Source organism: Lampetra planeri, chromosome 24 (assembly GCF_965212315.1).
Source record: "Lampetra planeri chromosome 24, kcLamPlan1.2.h2, whole genome shotgun sequence".
Lineage (NCBI taxonomy): Eukaryota > Metazoa > Chordata > Hyperoartia > Petromyzontiformes > Petromyzontidae > Lampetra > Lampetra planeri.
Genome location: NC_136130.1, coordinates 2704818 through 2709630, shown reverse-complemented (window position 1 = coordinate 2709630; position 4813 = coordinate 2704818). Strand labels below are relative to the sequence as shown.

Here is a 4813-nt window from a genome sequence, read left to right as displayed (position 1 = left end):
TTCGTGTATTGTCCTTAGGATGGCCGACTCATCCCAGAAAAATAAAACTACCGGGCTTGGAATTCGGAACTTCTTGCATCCAAAGCGAGAACCATACCCCTAGACCAGGGGTCGGCAACCAAAATAACAAGAAGAGCCATTTCTTTCCAATTCGGTACAAAATTCAGTATTTCAAGAGCCGCAATGCATCTGAGTACATACTGTACATACGTACATATCGTCAAGAAGCAGCCCGTAAAGAGCCGCATGCGGCTCCGGAGCCGTAGGTTGCCGACCCCTGCCCTAGACCAACAAGCTACCTTTGTGTCCACATAACGCATAAATACGAGTACTTGTATACGAGGCTTCATGTAAAAATCATAACTTTTGAATAGTAAACTGAAAGAGAATAGCACAATGAGTCAAGAATTTGCCCAGATTGAGTCAGGCACAAACTCTTTCAATGATGCGATTTCTTAAATTGCTTATTTTACACGAATTTAGATTTTAATCATGGAATCATCATTGGTGTCAAGATATTATCATGATTGCTAATTTATGGATTAACGAAGTAGTCCCTACGCTATGTCATTGATAGCATTGATTGCCCATACCTCAGCATGCTGTGCAGCAAAAGTTGTGAAGAAAAAAGCCAGGGCCAGTTCAAAATTGACCAATCCCCAAGAAAATGGTGCCTGGGCTCGTCCGGGATTTGAACACAGGACCTCTCGCACCCAAAGCGAGAATCATACCCCTAGACCAACGAGCCACTCTTCTTCAAGCAGTGAATAATGTATGAAAATGAGGTTAAATCAACACTTCGATTATCTCATGAGATGTAACTTTGCTGAGAGATAATGAACATTTTGTCACAAATAAGTTTTGAAAATGTTCTTAATACAAGATGTTGGTTGAAAATGCATGGTTATAGACTTGCACGAAAAGCAATATCACTTTTCTATAACAAAAACAATTATATGGGAACCAATATTTAATGACATTTATAACTTGACTCACCACACACTCTAACAATCTATTGAGATGAATACAACTCAGGTCGCAGGAGTCTTCGTGTATTGTCCCTATGATGGCCGACTCATCCCAGAAAAATAAAACTACCGGGCAAAGAATCCGGAACTTCTTGCATTCAAAGCGAGAACCATACCCCGAGACCAACAAGCTACCTTTGTGTCGACATAACGCATAAATACGAGTACTTGTATACGATGCTTCATGTAAAAATCATAACTTTTGAATAGTAAACTGACAGAGAATAGGACAATGAGTCAAGAATTTGCCCAGCTTGAGTCAGGCACAAACCCTTTCAATGACGCGATTTCTTGAATTGCTTATTTTACACTAATTTAGATTTTAATCATGATATGATCATTGGTGTCAAGTTATTATCATGATATAAAGGCAATTGCTAATTTATTGATGAACGAAGGAGTCCCTACGCTATGTCATTGATAGCATTGATTGCCCATACCTCAGCATGCTGTGCAGCAAAAGTTGTGAAGATAAAAGCCAGGGCCAGTTCAAAATTGACCAATCCCCAAGAAAATGGTGCTTGGGCTCGTCCGGGATTTGAACCCTGGCCCTCTCGCACCCGAAGCGAAAATCATTCCCCTATACCAACGAGCCACACGTTTTCAACCTGTGAATAATGTATAAAAATGAGGTTCAATCAACATTTCGATTATCTCATGAGATGTAACTTTGCTGAGAGATAATAAACATTTTTGACCCAAATAAGTTTTGAAAATGTTATTAATACAAGATGTTGGTTGAAAATGCATGGTTATAGACTTGCACGAAAAGCAATATCACTTTTCTATAACAAAAACAATGATATGGGAACCAATATTTAATGACATTTCTAACTTGACTCACCACACACTCTAACAATCTATTGAGATGAATACAACTCAGGTCGCAGGAATCTTCGTGTATTGTCCTTATGATTGCCGACTCATCCCAGAAAAATAAAACTACCGGGCTTGGATTCCGGAATTTTTTGCATTCAAAGCGAGAACCATACCCCGAGATCAACAAGCTACATTTGTGTCCACATAACGCATAAATACGAGTACTTGTATACGAGGCTTCATGTAAAAATCATAACTTTTGAATAGTAAACTGAAAGAGAATAGCACAATGAGTCAAGAATTTGCCCAGATTGAGTCAGGCACAAACCCTTTCAATGATGCGATTTCTTGAATTGCTTATTTTACACGAATTTTGATTTTAATCATGGTATCATCATTGGTGTCAAGATATTATCATGATTGCTATTTTATGGATGAACGAAGTAGTCCCTACGCTATGTCATTGATAGCATTGATTGCCCATACCTCAGCATGCTGTGCAGCAATAGTTGTGAAGATAAAAGCCAGGGCCAGTTCAAAATTGACCAATCCCCAAGAAAATGGTGCCTGGGCTCGTCCGGGATTTGATCCCGGGACCTCTCGCACCCAAAGCGAAAATCATACCCCTAGATCCACGAGCCACTCGTTGTCAACCAGTGAATAATGAATGAAAATGAGGTTCAATCAACACTTCGATTATCTCATGAGATGTAACTTTGCTGAGATATAATGAACATTTTTGTCACAAATAAGTTTTGAAAATGTTCTTAATACAAGATGTTGGTTGAAAATGCATGGTTATAGACTTGCATGAAAAGCAATATCACTTTTCTAAATCAAAAACAATTATATGGGAACCAATATTTAATGACATTTCTAACTTGACTCTGTGGGGGCCGTTGGCCCCCGGGGTCCCTCCCGCCTGCATCCCCTATTCCGTTTACGTTACCCCACCTCCCTATTACCCGCTACGGTTTCGCCGGCATTCGAACGCGACGCCCCTACTGTTACAGCCTCGCGCCGCGCTCCCACGCTGCGAGCATACGTGCGCACAGCATCATCAATCAAACCCAACACTCCCCCTCTTTACACCGCTACGTACAGCTCTCGCACACTGCGAGCGTGTGCCCGTCTATAGCCCTGTGCGGCACTCGCCTCCACGTCGAATAACCACGTTACCAATGCGCATCCGTATCCGACACGTAACGAACGAATGCGCACTCACGCACACAGCTCGCCGCGGCACTCACTCACCACTGAATACTCGCGTTATGATCGCGCACCTGTATCACACACGGAGTGAACACACGCGACACCCACTCTCGCACCGCTCTGCGCAGCGCTCCCCCGAGGCGAGCCGCAGCACTACAGAACCACTGTGTACACACGCTCACCCACGCGCTCAGCTCCGCGCAGCGCTCACTCACGTGGCGAACCACTGTGTACACCCGCGCACCCACACGCTCACACTGCTCGACAAGATCACGCGAGGCCACGCTTCGCTATTAATGATTTATTATCTGCTACCTGGTAATTGATGTTAAATCAGTGAGTCGACGAGGCTGGCCTGTTCCACTAAACCTGTACCTATTCCCTATCTATCGGCTATTATCCTACTTCACCTCCCCACTCACCGTCAAGTGTCCACGGCGGTCCGCTGATCCTTGTGCTAACAGCGTACCTCGGTGCGTCGCACGGACGTCCGGGTCGCTGGCTGGAGCTGCTGCTGGTCCTCTGGCGCTGGAGACAAGAGAGCGATTTCCCCTTTGCGCCCCCTATTTATCCTCCCTACCTCAAAGGGATGCGGCTCTGAACAAATGGGCTCGCACCCCTCTGGCACGCGCACAGCGGTTCTGGTGATCTCGTCCTCGCAGCGTACCGCGGTGTAAATCCTAATTAATCCCTTACCCTCCCTAACAATGGGGCCTGCGCGCTCAAGCACGCGCACCGCGGTTCCGGGCACCTGTGATATGCTAATCAATGTGCGGCGTTGCGCAGCGCAAATTCCAATCAATCCCTTTCTCCCGCAGGCCCCCATTATTGAAGTTCATGCGGTGGTGTCCATCACCCCGGCCCGCTGCTGAAGTTAAGCGCGGAGCTTCCGCATGTCCCCACCACCTGCCCTATCAATTGCGCACCCTAAACTACGCCGCCCCGTCTCTCCTCTGCCTGCCTCGTCGACCCGTGGGGGTGTGTGTGGGGGGGAATGCGCCTCAACCGCGGTGGCCGAATGCCCCACGCCGCGACCATACCATATTAAGGTCGGTCGCAGCGCCGCGGCACAACGTAGCGTCGGGGGAGGTCGTCCAATTTCCTGATCGCCGGAAACCGTGAGAGTTAATACCGATAAGGGTTTCTCGGATAAAAACTGGTCAGTCAGGTGATCTCCCCTTCCAGCTCTATGGGTGGGGGAAAATGCGTGCGGGTGTGTTCATGTGAGGTGAGGTGAGGGGGACGAGGGGTTGGCTCCGTTGCTTGGTGGTGGCGAGGCCGCAGATGGGGCGCCTGCTGAACGGCTTCGTGGTGGCGGCATCACATAGCCCCCCGAGGTGCCAGTCCCCGTCCCGGGTTGACTGGAGGATCTTGCTTGGGCCACGCCCACGAGGAAACGTTGTGGGGTCCGGGGGATCCGTCCGGACCTGGTGGCTGGTCTCGGGGCGGGTGGCTCCATCCTCTGTAGCTCCTGCGGCGGCCTCCTCCTCCACTCCAACGGCTCTCCCCGTCCTCCGGCACCTGTGGGCCGGGGCACAAACTCAGCAGCGGAAGGGTTTAGGAGCCGTCGTCCGCGTCGTCTCCTGACTGGATCGGGGCGTCTCGGGGGCCCGGCGGGGCCCATGTAGGGTGCGAGGCCCCCCAGCACGAGGGGTGCGGGTACTCCGAGATTTCGGGGCCTTCGGGTGACGGGGTTCTCTCTCGCCGGGGCCGCTTTCCACGGTTTTTAGCGGCGGACGTTGACCACCGTCTCT

At 48.7% G+C, this 4813-nt stretch overlaps 1 non-coding gene across 1 annotated transcript; it reads right to left on the bottom strand.

Moving 5' to 3' along the window:
• Positions 1-676: 676 nt before the first annotated feature.
• TRNAP-UGG (transfer RNA proline (anticodon UGG)) lies at positions 677-748 on the bottom strand. Its single transcript has one exon. It is a non-coding gene; the product is annotated as a tRNA-Pro (tRNA).
• Positions 749-4813: the final 4065 nt, after the last annotated feature.